At 36.8% G+C, this 22339-nt stretch overlaps 1 non-coding gene across 1 annotated transcript; it reads right to left on the bottom strand.

Annotated features, from left to right (window-relative positions):
• Positions 1-15731: 15731 nt before the first annotated feature.
• LOC141681370 (small nucleolar RNA R71) lies at positions 15732-15838 on the bottom strand. The gene has a single exon (XR_012558810.1). It is a non-coding gene; the product is annotated as a small nucleolar RNA R71 (small nucleolar RNA).
• Positions 15839-22339: the final 6501 nt, after the last annotated feature.

Genomic DNA, 22339 nt, shown 5'->3' on the forward strand with positions numbered 1-22339 from the left:
TAAATCAAAGAAACTCCTACCAGGATTCACTAAAGCAAAACAGACTCAACCTTTGAAGACTGCTGCAAGTGGTTTTGAAGCAAGAGTAGTTACTAGAAAGGAAGCAAGAGATAAAACTGGATTGGGAAGTGTTGATGAAAGAAGAATTTAGAACACTACCAATGATCCAACTTCCTTGAGTGAACCAGGTATTGGAGCAACTCCTGAGAGATTGAATCAACTGGAATCTGTACAAATGGTTTACCATACCTACTTGAAAGAACACATCCTGTTGTACTTCATGACAGATGGTAGGGTTTATCATATAAGGCAAAATGCCATTCCATTGAAGTATTTTGAAGAACTGGAGCATGTACTATTCTTACTTCAAGTGAATGACAGATTAACAGAAAGTGCTGCAAATTATTTGAAGGATCAGATTCAGAGACAAAAAAGACTTTATTCTGTTAAGTCTGGCAGCACATATCTTCCAAAGTACGGAGATCACAAGGGTGATATAGTTAAAATGAAGCCCAACACTGCTAAGATTATAACTACCTTTTTGGGTTACAAGGCTGTGGAATTCAATCTTGAGTCTGATAAGGCATATTTGATCAGACTGGATCAGGATATAAGAAAGGCAAAGATTAATGATCTCAGAGCTACAATCTTTCAAATTGGTGAAGATACTGCAGAGCTTAAAGATGCTAAAAGGAGGATGATTGATGAACTTAGATATGCTGAGAGATGTTTGTTGAAAAACTATCTCAGAACAACTCCTGACATCAGAGAGATCAGAAGATGAAGCCAAGTCAAGATCTATAACTGATTAAATTCTGATATTTGTATAAACTGAAGTTGTTATCAGAAATTAAAGATTGGTAAAGCTTTAAGGACTGTAAGTTGTAGTTATCTAGTCTAATTCTCATGCATTTGTACTTAATGTTTTTGACATCATCAAATATCTGTTAAACTTGTATATTATGCTAATTTACAAGTTGGGGGAAATTCTTAGATATATTTGATAATGTCATGGCTAATATGATTTATGTTTAGTTTTCAGATCTTACTTAAACAGGATAAATCAGTACTTACTGAAAGTCAGAACTTAAGGATATCAGCACTTATATTATCAGGAGATAATCATCAGAAGATGGATATCAGAACTTAAGTACTGAAGGACGTTCAGATAAGGACAGCAGCTGATTAAAGGAAAGAAGATCGAGATAAACATAAGAAGAGATATGCATGAAGAAGGAGTTCTATGAAGAATAGAATGCTTGGAAGAAAAGATATCCGATTGATATATTTTAGGAAGCAGAATTATATTCCATATCAATTAGCGATTATCTTGTAACTGTGTAGTATATAAACACAGACTTAGGGTTTACACTATAAGTGTTATCATATTCGAGAAGATTATTAATTGTAACCCTAGAAGCTCTCGTGATATTTGTTCATCACTGAGAGGTAACAGTTCCATACTGTAACAGAGTTTATTGTTTCAATAAAGTTTGTTTTCTGTTCCTTGAGTTATTAAAAGTTCGATTTGATTGTAATTTACACCGTATTCACCTCCTCTACAGTGTGTGTGACCTAACAAATGGTCAACTCACATTATCTTAGTGCTTTCTCTTAAAATTCTCGGAAGTACATCTATATATATATAAACGAGATGAGTTGTGCCTATCAACAAGCAAAATGCTTGGGGAACTTTGATGTGGTTCATATTCTCGGGTTATGATAGGATTCTTCCAAGGACTGGGAGGGGTAGACTCTAGTACTATGAGTACTACGGAGACTATCAAAGGTACCGTATGTGAAGGTACTATGTGTACTCAAGAACCTGTGAAGTATGGACATACCCGAAATGGGACACATAGCCTGAATGTGGCCAGGGTGATAACCGGGATACGAAGGTGTCGTCCTTCTACTAGTAGAAAAGGTTACAGATTTCTGTATTACGACTGATCATCGTATGCGGTAGCTCTGGTAAATGTCCTATTCTTCCAATTGGAATTGAGATGCAATAACGTAACCCAAGCCTAGGCGCTGGGTTTACCATTAAGGTATTTGCTGACTAATAAGTTACAAAAACGTTGTTTCAAAAAGAGGTCTATATCGCCAACAAAATGGTTCTCTTGAGTATATAAATAGAGGTTACGAATAATAGTTTGAGATTCTGTAAAGTACATTTGAGTTAAAGAAGATTATATTTTGTACATCATTTCCAAGGCTATAACTTATGTGTGTGCGTGCGTAAGATTGGGGTCTGTTGGATTATTGAATCTATACAGGTTATACATGATTGAAGGATTGAGTGATGACCAAGATTCCTGGCCCGGGATTTGGGGGAGTTACAGAAATAGTATCAGATCAGTAAGTTATAATACTCATAGACGAGTTTGTTAGGAGTCTGTCTAGATGCGAGATTGCGTAAGAGCTCATATAGAGTTCATCATTAGACTACTAGATGTAGTCCCAATGTGTAGGTTAGGATAAGTGTATATTTGAGGTATTAAAGTATGACTAATAAAACCATTAGAGATTATCAAAATGATGAGAAGTAAAATTAGAATTATATTTGATTTGGCAAGGATGTGGATGTAGAACTCGGAGCTGAGTCTCCAGGGCATTTGGGGTAACGACGGTATTACCCACATCATATGTTTATTTTGATAACACGGGCCTGGTTACTCGTAGTTCCTTATAGGTTGCCCATGAGGGGGAATCACATGTGAGAACCATGAAGTCTAATTATTAATATACAGTTGAAGTTATTGACCCAAACTAGTAGAATGTGTCATTTTACCTATGAGGATTTGAATATCGTATTAATAACGAATTCAGCAGAGATAGTGTCCAATACCCTTAATGATTTTATTTCTATTAAGGAAGATTTGAATGTAATATAAGAATGTTTGCATAAGACGAATATACTACATGATATTATTAATATGCTTAACACGTAAGGTTATGATGGTTTAGCTCAGAGATCAAGAGCGTCGAGAATTGGTGGCATGTCTACAATTAAATGGTGTAAGATTACAATGAGCGATGGTTCGATCTTAGAACCTTTTAAAATGATCGACCAGTGAGTCTAGAGCGGAATTCTTCAGTAAAAATGATGTCAGAGACTACGTATATGTACTCGTAGACCTCTAATATATTCGGTGACGTATGTTCACTTACACACATATTCCACCAAACTTATGGACTATATTGAGATCCGTAAGAGATCTCTTTGATCTGTTCCCAAGGGGAACTGGCCAATTGTAATTAGTAATGGATGCATGTAGCAGGCCCCTATCGGCTTAACAAATGTTTTTGGAATAATTCTGAAAAAGATCTTCGATCTAAAACACCAAAATGACAGATATACTTGTGAAAGTCAAGTTAGTAAGTGACTTTAAAATGATGTTGAGGGAGACACTAGTTGAAACATGGAATTACGAAAACAAAGAGATGGGATCATTCTCCGACGAATAATGACAAGGGTTAGGATAATCAGTGAATTATTTTGGCATCTACTCACTGTCACACTACTCCCTCCAAACTGTTATCATTCACCGTTCCTTGATAAGTCATATTAGGCAATTCTTTTAGTTCCCTACTTTGAACATATGATTGTGACCAACAACTTGAATAAACTTTCTCCATATCAGGACTTTTTCAATTCTTTTAGTTGATCCATGAACTTTGATTCATAGATTATGATCTTCTTGCTCGTCTCAGAGCTATTTATATTTTATTTCAACAATCCGAGGAATTTATAATAAATTTTCCTCACTTAATCGATGAAAATTTATAATGAATGTCTTAATTTGATTCTTCTTTCATACTTACTCTTCTCAATCAAGATTTTAAATATTTAACAAATTGTTAAAAACATGGATGATCTAATATCCATAGATTCCTCGGGAATCCTTTTCTTCTACTCGGGATGAAATTGTATATTGAACTTTGAAATCATACTATGGGTATCAATTTATTATTGGTATTCAGAGTTCAATTCTATTTGAGAATCTGATAAAGTATGTGAACAAGGCCACCTTTGAGTGTACACTTTTATTGGCAAGAAATATTTGATGAGGGGCTATCGATTTTTTCGATGCCAATACCACTCAATTCAGAGTTATAATTGTCTTCTTGGCCAAAATTTGAAAACTCTTTATTTCAAAATCGGCATTCAGGTAGCCATAAATTTCTTCAGTGATTACGATGTTGAGATTTTATACGAAAAAACTAAAATATGCTTAGTTTCATATGTTCTCATGAATGACTAGTTAATGTCCTAACTAGTTGAAATTTTAATTAATACGATGGAAGCCTAGCTAGTTGCTATGTGCCAAACCAATTGAGCTGGCCATTTTCTTAGCCGATTGATAATATTACTTGATATGGACTAGTTATTATTTTTCTAGTTCCACTTCCAATCAATTTTTTAAACGATGCATTATATATGCAAGATTAATTGTTGATGAAATTTTCAAAGAATGATTTCATTAAGACCTAACTAGGTCGCCCACTCAAACAAGAATTCGTATTCAGTTTTATGAAATATTCTAGTCTTTCGTTTATATAACGAATATCCCGTTAAAATCATAAAGTGATTGAAGAATAATATACTTCCTTATTTTTTAATCATTGAATAAAATTCCTTCTTTCAAAATAGCATCATTTTGAAACCTCAATGGTTAACCTTTGGTTGAGGATGTTATTCGAAATTTCTTTCATCATTAGAAAAGAAAGTATTCTTTTAATGGGGAAATCTTCTTACAAGTATCATTCGTATGATTTTATTATTCAACAATGATTGCTTTCAAGGGATATTCTCTATGATTTCATAAAAAATTCTAAGGACATGGAAGGATAATCCTTGTTATATTCGTTCTTCCGAGTTATATATCTTTTGAGTGTCGCGACTTTTTTTATTCAGAGCATATTATTTTTTTTTCAGATATTAGATTGTCTAAATTACATCGATATCGTGAAAATCATTCTTCCAAGACTGATTGCCATACAAACAAAGAGAGGTATAGTTGAGAACTGATTGTTGTAATATGAGACTGAAAACTCAGTGCTATGATGGTGCGATCAGAGCATTATGGTGAGTAAGTTGTTTTAAAAAGGGAATACCATGTTTAGTTATTATCATAAGGATCTTTAACATGGTTATAAAAGAACGAAAATAGAGATACCAACGTGATTAATAAGGTATGCTTCTATGAAAAAATATTACTAATGAATTCGAGAAAGACCAAGCATATATGAATTCGAGGAATAGGATTTTCAAAAAGTGAATGAAAGAATAGTAACAACCCCGTGTCAGCAATACTCGATGATAAAAATAGGATTTTGTGTGAAGTGTAATGATATGTTTACACGGCTGAAGGACCATGACATAAGGAGTCCTAATAATGATCTAGAATAATCGCGATAAGGTTCGCACTGAAAGGGGCAAATAATAAAATTATGAGGAAAATTTGGAATTTTTTTATTATATTTTTGGTGTATACCTACACTGGACACGAGGTAGAAGTTTTAGTCAAATTGATCAAGGGCTATGATTGAGAAATCTATTATAATCAAGGAAAGTCAATGTGGTGGCCGATACTTTAAGTAGGAAAAGACAAATTGAGGATGACAAATTTCAAAACAACTGATGAGAAGGATCGCATGAATGAAATTTGAAGTTGAGACAATGTGAAGAGAACCCTTTATTATATAACATGAAGACTTAAATATGCCTAAAACATAAGAGGATATTAGTCATGACCGAATATGAAAGGGATTTCATTGAGTAGGAAAGTAAGTACTCGACATGGTTGAAAATGAAAACGAGATGGTGAGGATTAAATTTTTGGTGATTGCGACTTGTAAACGACCCGAATGAGAGTAAGAGTTTATTATAATAAAATTGTGAATGAGAATTATCAAGAACTAAGCAAGCCATCATGCTATTTGGGAATATTGAGTTATAGATTAAATAAGACCGCTTATTATATTACGCAATGATAGGTCTCCACCCGACGAAATTGTAATAAACACGGAAGAGATAATGGGTGAAAGAGAGACCCCGTGGCAATTGGGCCAAGCAAGAACCCAAGATTTAATTTCACAACTGAATTATTTCCCAAAGTATTTTATGAAAAAGAATGACCAGACGTACGACTTAGAGTTCTTAAATTGACAAGAAGGGCGAGAGAACTATCTAGACCATTGAAGATACGTCTAGCGGCTTGTCTTTTATTTGGAATAGTTAGGAGAATCGCATATCATTGACAGAAAATTTGTGTAAATATACTTAGCACGCTAGCATAAGTAAAATAACCGCTGATATCCCTTATGAAGGACAACGTGGAAGAATGAAGGATTTCATTGTTAGAGCTGATAAAAGGAAAAGAAGATCGTACACGCCCTTTAAAGGCCACCGGTTGCAGTTCCCAATAAAAGCAAATACGTCCAAGGCGCTAGTGAGAATAACAAATATGACTAGGAAGATATCGTTATACTATAAATATTATACGGGAAATGATTAAAGAAGTCTGACCAATAGCGAAAGCTGAGCGTTCCATGATTCTAAAACGCATCAATCAATTGCGTATAAAATAATGCTTCCTTCAAGATGGCAACAGGACCACGATGTGCCTTACATTACTACAGAAAGAAAAGTTAAATCTGGCGCTAAGCGTGTAACAAGAGACGAGCGTGTAAAAATACAATAAGAACTTCTTACATAAAATAATTGATAGAGATGATTCGCTAAGAACTTCTTACATATGGCTACACTTTCAGTATCTATGGTAACACCAAGCAGGTGTAACCATAATTCTATAGCAACACTCCTAAACCTTTAGTAACACCAAAAAATATATTACAATAAAATCGTTTGTAACATCATTTTTGCTATTGTAATACTGAATGATTAAACAGTTTAATCTTTTGGTAACATCTTTATATTTTCTTGTAACGTTCCTTTTTTTAAACTTTTAACACTTCTGTATTAATTGTAACACTTTTTCCAATTTTTACCAACATAAACATATCTATTGGTTATAGTTGCTACATTAAAAACTTAAATACATATTTAACTTAAGAACTGAAATCAAATATTCAAATTTAACACAAATACAAAGTTACAACTTTAACAAAATAAACTAAGATTATAGATTCATCTAAAAGCCACAACGGTTGATTATATTTCTAATTAAACCAAAATAAACAAAGATTTAACATAAAGCTCCATACATTTATTCAAGATCGATATCCAGATGAAGCTTAAATTTATCCCAAACATTTACCTGAAGTGTCGCCTGTAGATTAATAGGTACCAAGTAAATAACCCATGCATTACAGCCTTCAAAGAAAGTAGCAAACTTAAAACTATTAACCAAGTAAATAAGAACTTAATATTATTAACTAATTACATAAGAAAAAAAGACTAATTAGCTACTATACAAATCAGAGTATCATTTTATTTTATGCTACTGACATCATTGACATCCAAGATACAAATTATAATACAACTTATACAACTATTGAGTACAATTTGTATTTTAAATATTTGTGAAATTCTCAGACTTGTATTTGTTTTACTAAATAACACACATTTTATTAAATTTTCCCTTCCCGGTATATAAAACGATCGAGTCAACACTAGAAACATGCATCTTTAAATAGCTAACTGGGATCTAGTCTAAAACCTTATATACAATATTTTTTTAAGAAACAAGATGCTCATCACTATTACAAGTGACCCTGATGACAAACACATGGTTAGTTAGGTATATAATTAAGATTAATATTCAATAACTCACTCAAATACATAAACTATTATTGACGATTCAACACTCACTCTAATTGAAATTTTATACCTTTTCCCCCGGTAGGTAATACTTCCTACAACAACAACATCTACTACAGTTATGGTACAGAAAACCTCGTACGCATACTCTAGTTTATCTACCCTAACTCTCCTTTCATCAACCTCCCCATAAATTGTGTCTATATATTTATTTTACCGGAAATTTATTTTATATAATTAATAGTTTCAGAACATAATATTACATGATAACCAATATCTCATGATATTTGAATTATAATTTTCCTTGTAATCCCTTCTAAAATTATCCTCGCATGTGTTGGAGTAGACATTATATTATCCTGTAATTAAAATTATTTTTTGCACATGTAAATATTTGGAGTATAAATAAATAATTAATTGGTTTCTTAGTTGACTTGCAAGTATTATTAGTTTAATTAACTAATTAAACAACTCTTAATGTATTATCTGAACTATTACCTTTCACATTCCAAGGAAAAATACGAAAATAAAAAGTATTTTCTCCCTCCACGTATTTACTTAATAAAATTTTAAACAATGTATGATATGAGAGTTGGTATTAGAGATATCTAAAATAATATAATAAAATCAAATATAATCAAGTTTGAGTTAGTATTAGTAAGGATACACTGCTGACACTGCAAAAATGAACTTACCTTGATAATAAAAAATATTGCAGGAACTGGCCTCCTCAATAATATGAGGGACTGTAAAAGTAACTCAAACAGTTTTATTATTGAGAAAAATAGAATCAAATAGTTAAATAATGTTACTTTCATGAAGCTCTGTTATACTTGAGGGGATTTGAATGTATCTTCCACTCCGATAGGATTCTTAAACCCTGCTTCCCTTTGGAAGGGACCACCATATTTATGGATTTCCTATCATTGATAAATCAAGATAATTGGACTTATTGTCTCAACATTTTAGGGAAATGCATCTTAGACAATAGTTTTAAGGGATGTTGTTCAGTAAAGCTGAACCTCCATTTTGATTGGAGTGGATTTGAATGATTTTCTCTCTGAAATACTATTCTCAAATCATGTATCCATTGCAGGTCTACTTGCACTTACAATATGATGATGCTCTAAGGTCTTTGCTAAAAGTGATGAAACCTTTGATTTTGAATTGGCATCATCAAGGTCTACCTCAGTATGTAGCCTCTAACCAAAAATGAATTAGGGTTCTTAGTTGGAAAGCACAATGCAAGCACTATGTTTCATGAAAGCTTGGCTTAGAAATAAAAGAAAATTATTAATAATTTTAATGCAAGCAACTCAATCTAGTTTAGCTCTTTGATAAAAAATTATTTAGACATTCAGAGGGGAATTTAATCAGAACTGAGTTTTGGCAACTTTTTCTGAAAAATAGAAGATGTTTCAAGTAATGTGCTCTCATTTTTGCATGAATGAACTTCACCATTAACTTCATTGGTTTTTGAAGTGATTCCATGAGGCAAGTGCAGAGATTCAATCGAATTACTACTATCTTTCAAGGAGATAAATAGTGTTAGCACTCGAGAATCAAAGTCCAGTAAATTAGCAAAGAGGGTCTTATTGTTTGACTCAACTCATTGGTTCTATTTTCTGGTTGGTGTTTCTTTGTAATATGGTCAATTATGGTTCAAGAGGAATTAGAAGGTGGTTGTTAACTTATGGATGCCTTAATATTACTCTCTTAAAGCCAAGTTATTTATTTCTGATAAGCATAAATGTCAATGAGATTTTTAAGTCTTCATAAGGCTGAAATGTAGGGTAATATGTTGATTGTCAAGTCTGTTTTGTTGCTGCATCTGTTTGTGACAATGCTCAATGTACAAGCCCGAATTTTTGACATCGGTAAAAGACCTTTATAAATAGTAACCTTGCGGTTTAATAAAAAATTTTGCGACCACACCATATAATAGTTTAATTATTTTAAAAATAGAATTATTGAGGTTTAATTATTTAATAATATTATGTAAATATTAAATATTTATTTAATGATTTAATATGGTTTAAAAGTCCAAAGATCTACTTTTCAAAAAAATCAGTTTAATACTTTCAGATCATCAAAGAAAATATTATCTCGGCGTATTTTAAATATTTTGACTATAGTATCAAAAGAAACTCTCCCTCAAATACTTATTTGTTGACAACGGTCAACTCACATTATCTTAGTGCTTTCTCTGAAAATTCTCGGAAGTACATATATATATATATATAAACGAGATGAGTTGTGCCTATCAACAAGCAATATGCTTGGGGAACTTCGATGTGGTTCGTATTCTCGGGTTATGATAGGATTCTTCCAAGGACTAGGAGGGGTAGACTCTAGTACTATGAGTACTAGGGAGACTATCAAAGGTACCGCATGTGAAGGTACTATGTGTACTCAAGAACCTGTGAAGTGTGGACATACCTGAAATGGGACACATAGCCTGAATGTGGCCAGGGTGATAACCGGGATACGAAGGTGTCGTCCTTCTACTAGTAGAAAAGGTTACAAATTTCTGTATTACGACTGATCATTGTATGCAGTGGCTCTGGTAAATGTCCTATTCTTCCAATTGGAATTAAGATGCAATAACGTAACCCAAGCCTAGGCACTGGGTTTACCATTAAGGTATTTGCTGACTAATAAGTTACAAAAACATTGTTTCAAAAAGAGGTCTATATCACCAACAAAATGGTTCTCTTGAGTATATAAATAGAGGTTACGAATAATAGTTTCAGATTCTGTAAAGTACATTTGAGTTGTAATAAAAGAAGATTATATTTTGTACATCATTTCCAAGGCTATAACTTGTGTGTGTGCGTGCGTGAGATTGGGGTCTGTTGGATTATTGAATCTATACAGGTTATACATTATTGAAGGATTGAGTGATGACCAAGATTCCTGGCCCGGAATTTGGGGGAGTTACAGAAATAGTATCAGATCAGTAAGTTATAATACTCATAGAAGAGTTTGTTAGGAGTCTGTCTAGATGCGAGATTACGTAAGAGCTCATATAGAGTTCATCATTAGACTACTAGATGTAGTCCCAATGTGTAGGTTAGGATAAGTGTATATTTGAGGTATTAAAGTATGACTAATAAAACCATTAGAGATTATCAAAATGATGAGAAGTAAAATTAGAATTATATATGATTTGGCAAGGATGTGGATGTAGAACTCGAAGCTGAGTCTCTAGGGCATTTGGGGTAAAGATGGTATTACCCACATCATATGTTCATTTTGATAACATGGGCCTGGTTACTCGTAGTTCCTTATAGGTTGCCCATGAGGGGGAATCACATGTGAGAACCATGAAGTCTAATTATTAATATACAGTTGAGGTTATTGACCCAAACTAGTAGAATGTGTCATTTTACCTATGAGGATTTGAATATCGTATTAATAACGAATTCAGCAGAGATAGTATCCAATACCCTTAATGATTTTATTTCTATTAAGGAAGATTTGAATGTAATATAAGAATGTTTGAATAAGACGAATATACTACATGATATTATTAATATGCTTAACATGTAAGGTTATGATGGTTTAGCTCAGAGATCAAGAGCGTCGAGAATTGGTGGCATGTCTACAATTAAATGGTGTAAGATTACAATGAGCGATGGTTCGATCTTAGAACCTTCTAAAATGATCGACCAGTGAGTCTAGAGTGGAATTCTTCAGTAGAAATGATGTCAGAGACTACGTATATGTACTCGTAGACCTCTAATATATTCGGTGACGTATGTTCACTTACACACATATGCCATCAAACTTATGGACTATATTGAGATCCGTAAGAGATCTCTTTGATCTGTTCCCAAGGGGAACTGGCCACTTGTAATTAGTAATGGATGCATGTAGCAGGCCCCTATCGGCTTAACAAATGTTTTGGGAATAATTCTGAAAAAGATCTTCGATCTAAAACACCAAAATGACAGATATACTTGTGAAAGTCAAGTTAGTAAGTGACTTTGAAATGATGTTGAGGGAGACACTAGTTGAAACATGGAATTACGAAAACAAAGAGATGGGATCATTCTCCGATGAATAATGACAAGGGTTAGGATAATCAGTGAATTATTTTGGCATCTACTCACTGTCACACTACTCCCTCCAAACTGTTATCATTCACCGTTCCTTGATAAGTCATATTAGGCAATTCTTTTAGTTCCCTACTTTGAACATATGATTGTGACCAACAACTTGAATAGACTTTCTCCATATCAGGACTTTTTCAATTCTTTTAGTTGATCCATGAACTTTGATTCATAGATTATGATCTTCTTATTCGTCTCAGAGCTATTTATATTTTATTTCAACAATCCGAGGAATTTATAATAAATTTTCCTCACTTAATCGATGAAAATTTATAATGAATGTCTTAATTTGATTCTTCTTTCATACTTACTCTTCTCAGTTAAGATTTTAAATATTTAACAAATTGTTAAAAACATGGATGATCTAATATCCATAGTTTCCTCGGGAATCCTTTTCTTCAACTCGGGATGAAATTGTGTATTGAACTTTGAAATCATACTAAGGGTATCAATTTATTATTGGTATTCCGAGTTCAATTCTATTTGAGAATCTGATAAAATATGTGAACGAGGCCACCTTTGAGTGTACCCTTTTATTGGCAAGAAATATTTGATGAGGGGCTATTGATTTTTTCGATGCCAATACCACTCAATTCAGAGTTATAATTGTCTTCTCGGCCAAAATTTGAAAACTCTTTATTTCAAAATCGGCATTCAGGTAGCCATAAATTTCTTCAGTGATTACAATGTTGAGATTTTTACGATAAAACTGAAATATGCTTAGTTGCATATGTTCTCATGAATGACTAGTTAATGTCCTAACTAGTTGAAATTTTAATTAATACGATGGAAGCCTAGCTAGTCGTCCTAGCTAGTTGCTATGTGCCAAACCAATTGAGCTGGCCATTTTCTTAGCCGGTTGATAATATTGCTTGATATGGACTAGTTATTATTTTTCTAGTTCCACTTCCAATCAATTTTTTAAACGATGCATTATATATACAAGATTAATTGTTGATGAAATTTTCAAATAATGATTTGATTAAGACCTAACTAGGTCACCCACTCAAACGAGAATTCATATTCAGTTTTATGAAATATTCTAGTCTTTCGTTTATATAACGAATATCCCGTTAAAATCATAAAGTGATTGAAGAATAATATACTTCCTTATTTTTTAATCATTGAATAAAATTCCTTCTTTCAAAATAGCATCATTTTGAAACCTCAATGGTTAACCTTTGGTTGAGGATGTTATTCAAAATTTCTTTCATCATTAGAAAAGAAAGTATTCTTTTAATGGGGAAATCTTCTTACAAGTATCATTCGTATGATTTTATTATTCAACAATGATTGCTTTCAAGGGATATTCTCTATGATTTCATAAAAATTCTAAGGACATGGAAGGATAATCCTTGTTGTATTCGTTCTTCCGAGTTATATATCTTTTGAGTGTCGCGACTTTTTTTATTCAGAGCACATTATTTTTTTTTCAGATATTAGATTTTGAAATCTTGTTAAGATTGTCTAAATTACATCGATATCGTGAAAATCATTCTTCCGAGACTGATTGCCTTACGAACAAAGAGAGGTATAGTTGAGAACTGATTGTTGTAATATGAGACTGAAAACTCAGTGCTATGATGGTGCGATCAGAGCATTAAAATTGTTTTAAAAAGGGAATACCATGTTTAGTTATTATCATAAGGATCTTTAACATGGTTATAAAAGAACGAAAATAGAGATACCAGCGTGATTAATAAGGTACGTGATAAGTGGCATTTTATACCACTTAGAGCGTCTTAAAATGGCTTAAATTGGTGTCTTGAAATCAAGTATTTTGTGTATTTGATGCGTTTTTCTAGTGTTTATGCATTTCAGGGTATTAGTTGCATTTCGGGGGAGGAATCATCAAGAATAAGCCTTGGCATGTGTTCACCATTGCGTGAGGAAAGAAATGGGCAGATTACGGAGAAGAAACGGAGCAAATCAGGATTTTTTCCAGTAGAGGTCTGAGCGCCCGCTCAGCAATGCTGAGTGGCCGCGCAGGAAGCTGAGCGCCCGCTCAGCTATGCTGAGCGGCCGCGCAGGGTCGGGAAAAAAGATATATTATTTCAGGACTTCTACTTCTGTTTGGTTTCCACTTCTATGTAATCTGAGTTTTATGGGACTATTATATAAGTAGATTTGAGACGTTTTCACAAGAGTGGATTGAAGAAGATCGTGTTTTTACGCAAAGGAGCGAAGGAGATAAGGAAGAAGACCGATTTAGCACACCGCAACGAAGAGGAAGCATATTTTCTTGTGATTCTTGTTTCATTGTAACGTTGGATGCTAGTTTTCTTACTTTGAACTTATTTACTCTTGTGACGTACTCTGTTATAATATAATTAGTTTAGTTATTATTTTCTTGTGTTTGTTTATCATGATTTCATATGAACCCATGATGACGATAAGTGCTATTATGGGCTAATCGTGATCATGGGGTTGCAACAGATTTATTATGGAATTCTTTAGTAATTCTTTAATACTTTAGTGTGTGATGATTGTATGATATCTAGTATTGGTTGTGCGTATTCGTCTTATGTGCGTCACGAACATATAAGATAGGGTCTTAATCTCTTGTGAAGCGACGGTGGATCTTGAGATTTAGAACTTGCCATGCTAGCATAGGTTCATGTACGTTGTGCATGATTAGTGGGTAACTCTAACAGTTTTATTTGCCCTATGTAATCAAAAGGAATAACTTGTGCTTAAATCGTTGTGTTGTCAATTTCTGTAGACATATAGGAACTCAACATAATTGATGACTATTCAACTTTTATCTTAATTGTGGATGTTTGGTAGAATGGTATTAGTACAATGAAAGTTGGCTTTTATCAGTTTCGTGTTATTCGATTAATATCATCACTGTCCCATGCTAAAGGTAATAACAATGACTATTGAAGGAAGTAGTAATGAAGTTGTGATCTCATGAGTGTTTTATTATTGATAATTTGAAGTGTTAAGTAAGTGATTAATTAAGCAGTTAATTGTAGTTAATATTTAATCAACAATCTTAAGTGTTAGTGTCTTAACATTGAGAAGTAATCATACATTGGTGAGTGAGTTTAATTAGACAATAATTTAGTCTGAGTCTCTGTGGGAACGAACTAGAAAGTATTCTATAATACTTGCGAACGCGTATACTTGCGTGAATATTAGCGCGTGTTTTCGCCCTAACAAGTTTTTGGCGCCGCTGCCGGGGACTCGGCGTATTTGTTTAGTTTATGTACTTACCATCATTGGTCATTAGGACTCAGTGATTAGGACGTAGTAGTTAATTATTATTTCCGGTTGTGTTTCAGGTACTTTAGCAAGCATTTATGCAAACTCGTTCTCGTGCTCGCAAGAGGACTTTAGATACAGCTGAGGAGACAGACGAAGTTCTTGATATTCCGGAGAAGTTAGATTTTGAGGATTCAAATTTAGGAACTGAGCGGAAAGAACCAGCAAACATGGGAGATCGTATTGTTCAAGCTGATCCAGCTCTTATGGATTTTTCTTGGCCTAAAATTGATGACATTCAATCAAGCATCCTTCATCCGGCTATTCAAGCTAATACCTTTGAAATCAAGTCGGGCACTATTCAGATGGTGCAGAATTCTGTATCTTTTGGAGGAGCGGCAACTGAAGACCCCAACATGCACATAAGGAATTTTGTCGAGATCTGCAGCACTTTTAAGTATAATGGCGTGACTGATGAGGCTATCAAGTTGAGGCTTTTCCCATTCTCACTGAGGGACAAGGTTAAAGACTGGTTACATTCTGAACCAGCTGGGTCCATCACTACGTGGCAAGATCTTGCGCAAAAGTTTCTAGTGAAGTTTTATCCGATGGCAAAGACTGCTGCTATAAGGAGTGCTCTTACTCAGTTTGCACAGCAATCTACAGAATCTATGTGCGAGGCTTGGGAACGCTACAAGGAAATATTGAGAAAATGTCCACATCATGGAATACCGGATTGGATGGTGATCACGGGTTTCTATAATGGTTTGGGGGCCCAATCTCGGCCCATGCTCGATCCAGCAGCTGGAGGCGCCTTATGGGCTAAAAGCTATACTGAGGCGTATAATCTTATAGAGACGATGGCTGCAAATGAGCATCAAAACCCAACTCAGAGGATGATGTCAGGCAAGTTAGCAAGTATTCTGGAAGTTGATGCAGCCACCGCTATTGCAGCCCAGCTCCAAGCGCTATCAATGAAGGTTGATTCTCTGGCTACATATGGAGTTAATCAAATAGCTATGGTTTGTGAGCTTTGTGCAGGTTCTCATGCTACGGATCAGTGTTCTCTTGTCAACAAATCTGTTCAGTATGTGAATAATTATAAGCGACAACAGCAGCCTGTTCCACCGACCTATCATCCTAACAACAGAAATCATCCAAATTTCAGCTGGGGGAATAATCAGAATGCTATTCAGCCACCATATCAGCAAGGAGTGAATAAATAGTTTAACCCACCTGGATTCCAGCAACCACAGCAGTATGCTACAAGGCAATCATATCCTCAACAGGGAAGTACAGCTGCACCTACTAGTACTGATTTTGAGGAACTTAAGCTATTATGCAAGAGTCAGGCGGTTTCTATCAAGACCTTGGAAAATCAAATCGGTCAATTAGCCAATGCAGTGCTCAATCGTCAACCTGGCACCCTTCCCAGTGACACGGAAGTACCAGTCAGGAAGGAAGCTAAAGAGCAAGTCAAGGCTATTATCTTAAGGTCTGGAAAAGTTGTTGATGCTGAAAAGGCAAAAGAAGGAGAAGCTGAAATTAGAGATGAAGAATCTAAGCAAAAGGAGAAAGCGGCGGAACCAAGGAAGACTACTGTTGAACACACTTTGCCTGAGGCTAATACAGGGGAGAAACAGTTCTATCCTCCACCACCTTTTCCTAAGAGATTGCAGCAACAAAAGCTGGATAGACAGTTCGGGAAGTTTCTGGAGGTGTTCAAGAAACTTCACATCAATATACCTTTCGCTGAGGCTCTGGAGCAAATGCCTAGTTATGCGAAGTTTATGAAGAGTATTCTTTCAAGGAAGGTGAAACTGGATGACCTTGACACCGTTGCTCTCACGGAAGAATGCAGCGCTGTTCTGTAGCAAAAGTTACCACCAAAACTGAAAGATCCAGGAAGCTTCACCATTCCTTGCACCATTGGCAATCTGACCTTTGACAAGTGCCTTTGTAATTTGGGAGCAAGCATTAATCTGATGCCGTTGTCGATCTTTAAAAAGCTGGATCTGCCTGATCCAAAACCCACATACATGTCTCTACAATTGGCTGATCGTTCCATTACTTACCCAAGGGGCATAGTGGAGGATGTGCTCGTCAAGGTGGATAAGCTCTTCTTTCCTGCAGATTTTGTTATTCTGGATTTTGAGGAAGATAAGAAGATTCCCATAATCTTGGGAAGGCCTTTCTTGGCTACTGGCCGTACCTTGATAGATGTGCAAAAAGGTGAACTTACTATGCGGGTACAAGATCAGGATGTGACCTTCAACGTATTCAAGGCAATGAAATTCCCTACAGAAGATGAGGAGTGCTTAAAAGTGGATGTGATTGATTCTGCGGTTACTTCGGAACTCGATCGCATGCTAATGTCTGATGCATTGGAAAAGGCCTTAGTGGGGGATTTTGACAGCAATGATGAAGATGGCAACGAGCAATTACAATATCTGAACGCTTCTCCCTGGAAGTGAAAGCTGGACATGCCGTTTGAATCTCTTGGTACTTCTGACCTTAAGAATGCTGAAGGAAAGCTCAAACCATCAATAGAGGAAGCACCTACCTTGGAGCTCAAGCCATTACCTGAACACTTGAGGTATGCTTTTTTAGGTGATTCATCTACATTACCTGTTATTATTTCATCTGACCTTTCAGGTAGTGAGGAAGACAAGCTCTTAAGGATTTTGAGAGAATTCAAATCGGCTATTGGATGGACCATAGCAGACATCAAGGGGATAAGTCCTTCATATTATATGCATAAAATTCTGCTAGAGGAAGGTAGTAAGCCAACTGTGGAATAGCAGCGAAGACTGAATCCCATCATGAAGGAGGTGGTGAAGAAAGAAATTCTGAAATGGCTGGATGCAGGCATCATTTATCCTATTTCTGACAGCTCGTGGGTGAGCCTCGTACAATGTGTACCTAAGAAAGGAGGTATCACTGTGGTCGCAAATGAAAAGAATGAGCTCATCCCCACTCGAACAGTTACAGGATGGAGAGTATGCATGGATTATAGAAAATTGAACAAAGCCACAAGGAAGGATCACTTCCCTCTTCCATTTATTGATCAGATGCTTGACAGGTTGGCGGGTCATGAGTATTTTTGTCTTCTGGATGGTTATTCAGGGTATAATCAGATTTGTATTGCACCAGAGGATCAGGAAAAGACTACCTTCACTTGTCCATTTGGCACGTTTGCTTTTCGCAGAGTTTCGTTTGGGTTATGTGGCGCCCCGGCCACTTTTCAGAGATGTATGATGACTATAATGATGAATGTTTGAATAATCTGCGCGCCGTACTCAAAAGATGCGTGGCTAATTTGGTGCTCAATTGGGAGAAATGTCATTTTATGGTGTGTGAAGGCATTATTCTTGGGCATAAGGTCTCTAACAAGGGTCTGGAGGTGGACAAGGCCAAGGTGGGAGTCATTGAAAATCTTCCCCCACCTAATTCTGTGAAAGGAATCCGTAGTTTTCTTGGTCATGCGGGTTTTTATCGGCGATTCATCAAGGACTTTTCAAAGATATCTAAGCCGTTGTGCAATTTGCTTGAGAAAGATGTGCTTTTCAAATTTGATGATGAATGTTTGGCAGCATTCGAGACTCTCAAGAAGAGTTTGATCACTGTACCAGTTATTACAGCACCAGATTGGACAGAACCGTTTGAGATGATGTGTGATGCGAGTGATTATGCGGTAGGTGCAGTTCTGGGACAGCGCAAGAAAAATCTCTTCCATCCGGTCTACTATGCGAGTAAGACTTTAAATAGGGCCCAATTGAACTACACCACTACTGAGAAGGAGCTTTTGGCTATAGTCTTTGGTTTCGAGAAATTTCGATCTTATCTACTTGGTACGAAAGTAACAGTATTCACTGATCATGCGGCTATTCGCTATCTGGTTTCCAAGAAGGATTCGAAGCCGAGACTCATTCGTTGGGTGCTTTTACTTTAGGAATTTGAGTTAGAGATCAAGGATAGAAAAGGTACTGAGAATCAAGTAGCTGACCATCTCTCTAGGTTGGAGAATCCCGATTCTACTTCACAAGATAGGACGTTAATCAATGAATCTTTTCCAGATGAGCAGTTGTTCGCAATTCAGGAGGAAGAACCATGGTTTGCAGATATTGTAAACTATCTCGTCAGCAATGTAATGCCTCCTAATTTGACATCCGCTCAAAAGAAGAAGTTTCTGCATGAGGTGAAGTGGTATATGTGGGATGAACCATATTTGTTTAGATAGGGAGATGACCAGATCATCAGGAGATGTATCCCGTTCTGTGAGACGGAGGGGATATTACGAGACTGCCATTCCACGGTTTATGGTGGACACTATGGGGGTGAGAAGATGGCAGCTCGTATTCTGCAAGCAGGTTTTTTTGGCCTACTTTGTTCGAGGATGCTCATCAGTTTGTTTTAAGGTGTGATCGTTGCCAAAGAGTGGGAAATTTGAAAAGGAAGGATGAGATGCCATTAAATGTGATGCTTGAAGTCGAGGTCTTTGATGTTTGGGGAATCGATTTCATGGGGCCTTTTATCTCGTCTTGCAATAATCAGTACATCTTGCTGGCAGTCGATTATGTCTCAAAATGGGTCGAAGTTAAAGCTTTACCGACAAATGATGCAAAGGCAGTGCTAAATTTTCTTCATAAGCAAATTTTCACAAGGTTTGGAACACCTCGGGTAATTATAAGTGATGAAGGATCGCATTTCTGCAACCGTAAGTTCACTTCTATGATGCAGCGTTATAATATGAATCATTGAGTAGCTACTGCCTATCATCCGCAAACAAATGGTCAAGCGGAAGTGTCTAATAGAGAGATAAAGCGCATTCTAGAGAAGGTTGTTTGTCCGTCAAGGAAGGATTGGTCTTTAAAGCTCGATGAAGCTGTTTGGGCTTACAGAACAGCATACAAAACTCCACTTGGTATGTCCCCGTTTTAGTTAGTGTACGGTAAGGGATGTCATCTACCTGCGGAGCTTGAGCATAAGGCCTACTGGGCATTGAAGAAGTTGAACCTGGATTTAGATGCAGCTGGTAAGAAAATAATGCTTCATCTTAATGAACTTGATGAATTTCGACTTCAAGCGTACGAGAATAACAAAATGTATAAGGAAAAAGTGAAGAGGTGGCACGATAGGAAGCTACATCCTAAGTTATTTGTTCCGGGGCAACAAGTTCTCTTATTCAACTCTCGGCTCCGACTTTTTCCAGGGAAGTTGAAATCGAGGTGGTCTGGGCCTTTTTATTGTCAAAACTGTGTTTCCGCATGGAGCAGTGGAAATTTTTGAGAATGATCCGGACCAAGCATTTAAGGTTAACGGTCAGCGTTTGAAGCACTACTATGGGGACATGGCAAACCGAGAAGTGGTTAGTGCCATTTTGTTGACTACTTGAGAAGGGTACGAAACGTCAAGCTAATGACGAAAAAGAAGCGCTGCGTGGGAGGCAACCCATGAATTGTTGTTACAGGAACCCTTAGAAGTTAATAACCTATCCAAAAAAACAAAAAAATCAGAAAACAGGGGCTGAAAAAAAAAATTCCAGTGACCCCCTGAGCGCCCGCTCAGCATTGCTGAGCGCCCGCTCAGCATTGCTGAGCGACCGCTCAGCAAGCTGAGCGTCCGCTCAGCTCTTTTCTGAGCGACCGCGCAGCAAGCTGAGTGCCCGCTCAGCTTTGCTGAGCGACCGCTCAGGGGTCGCCTGCCATAATTTTTTTTTTAGTTCAAAAAAAAAACAGTTGTAGCCCATAAACCCACGATTTGTTCCCACTACCCCATCATTTTAACCCTTAATTCCCAAACCCTAATCTAATCCACACCCTATATATACATACACCTATTCTACATATCTCCCACAAACTTCCTACACTTAAACTCTCTCCCAAGCACCAAAACTCAGTTCTTACACACTTTTATTCACGAATCAATGGCACCCAAGAGAGCACACACTATTGACAGCAGCAGCACAGTTCCTACTGCTGATTCATCGAGGGGTACTGCTGTAAGGCCTCGGTTAACTGACAGAGCTGCGGAGGAGGAGTACATCAGGCTTTTGGGGAAGCCGATTCTGAAAGAGAGAGGGTTTTTACCATCGGGGAGGGATGGTGAGTTGCTGCCCATGATTGCAGAGAAGGGGTGGATAGCTTTTTGTGAGTCACCCGAAGCGGTACCGATGAGCGTTGTTCGCAAGTTCTACGCAAACGCGAAGGCCGAAAAGAATGGGTTTTCTGTGGTCCGAGGGCTGACAGTTGATTATCACCCTGTGGCGATTCGCCGTGTGATTGGACAGCGAGAGAGGAAGCCCGAGGAGGAGAACTGGAATGAAAAGACTGCTGGGGATTTTGACTTGGATTTGATTTGTGCGACTCTCTGTCGACCGGGCACAGTTTGGACCTTCAGGACTGGCACTAATGAGTATCGTCACTTTCCGGCGATCGCCATGAACAGGTATGCCCGTGCATGGAATGCATTTATTTGTGCTAATATTTTGCCTTCTTCACATGCACACGAGGTCACAGTTGAGAGAGCACAGTTATTGTGGGGAATTATGAATGAGGAGTACTATGTGGACCTTGGTAAGTTTATCTACCAAGGAATTCTGAAGTTTTTTAGGGGAGCGAAGCATATGAACATCCCTTATGCATCCACGGTTATGAAGCTATGCCGAGCAGTGGGAGTGAACTGGCCGGCTCATGAGCAGTTGCAGTTGCCGGCAGCTCCGATTGATTCTGGGACGCTGAATGGGATGCAGGAGTGGACCGGTGGTGAGCCTGAGGAGCATGGGCTGGATTATCTTCTTCCAGGAGGGCGTCCAACACGAGGTGCTATAATGGCTAGGCCAAGGCGTGATGAGGCTGGTTCTTCGAGAGCTTAGGAGGGTGCTGGGTTGGCTGATGCTCAGTATAGGAGGCTTTCACGGTGGATGGATGCCATGTATGAGACGCATAGCAGGTTTGCTCAGGAGCTCACCCTTGCGTTAGGGACTGCTTTTCGGGGCCTTGGAGCTGATATCCAGTGGCCAGTTTTTGGTGAGGACTCTGCATACCCGCCGCCTGATACTCCACCCACTGAGGGTGATGATGATGATGACTCCGAGTAGGTATACCCTGTGTTCCTTTCTACTACCTTCACTGAGGACAGTGAAGATTTTAAGTTTGGGGGTGGTAGTAAAGGAATATTGTGTGTGTGTGTCATATAGCTGCATATTCATGATAGCTTAGTTCATATAGTT

This window comes from Apium graveolens, chromosome 8 (assembly GCF_009905375.1).
Source record: "Apium graveolens cultivar Ventura chromosome 8, ASM990537v1, whole genome shotgun sequence".
NCBI lineage: Eukaryota > Viridiplantae > Streptophyta > Magnoliopsida > Apiales > Apiaceae > Apium > Apium graveolens.